Source organism: Theobroma umbraticum, unplaced genomic scaffold, assembly GCF_002168275.2.
Source record: "Theobroma umbraticum cultivar Fairchild unplaced genomic scaffold, ASM216827v3 scaffold_81.0, whole genome shotgun sequence".
NCBI lineage: Eukaryota > Viridiplantae > Streptophyta > Magnoliopsida > Malvales > Malvaceae > Theobroma > Theobroma umbraticum.
Window position 1 is genome coordinate 5,813,960 of NW_018397268.1, and position 598 is coordinate 5,814,557.

Consider the following 598-nt stretch of genomic DNA (forward strand, 5'->3'; position numbering starts at 1 on the left):
GAGTAAAAGCTACCCGCATTTGGATTTGGATCTTCCTCTACAAAACTTGATTCATTATCATGACTAGAATTGAAACCAACTTCTGGACCCATAGCATTCCTAAGCATTCTAGCATATGGATTTTCTATTTTCGCTTCATATGTAGGTTGCTTATATTCCTAATATTCCCCATGACTAGCATATGGTTCTCCTTGCATGTCATCTCCACTTTTAGATGATTGTCCAACATCATATTCCCCATGTAAACTCCATACTGTGTAAGCACCAGTAAAACCCTTTTTTAAGATGTGATCCGTCACCTTATCGGAATTAAAAACTTGTTGTTGCTACACTGAGAGCAGGGACATCTAATCTTATTCTTCCACATAAATGTACGATTAGATAATACAAAGGCAATGAATTGTTGAACTCCAATTATAAATTCTTCTCTAATGAATCCATCAGAAGTTAGTCAATTGTACATCCAAGATCGATCTCACATCATTTTGTAACCCTAAGTTTCATAGAATATGACAATCAAGAGAAATTTCTATTCATGTTTACAATTAAGAAGGTGTTAAAAAAGATCTATCAAGCTAAGAAATCATTAATTTGTTAA

The 598-nt window shown here is 33.8% G+C and overlaps 1 pseudogene across 1 annotated transcript in view; it reads right to left on the reverse strand.

Moving 5' to 3' along the window:
• The window catches only part of LOC110425585 (uncharacterized), a 3,336-nt pseudogene that overhangs the window by 1,241 nt on the left and 1,497 nt on the right, over window positions 1–598 (reverse strand). The gene's annotated exons all lie outside the window — the stretch shown is intronic.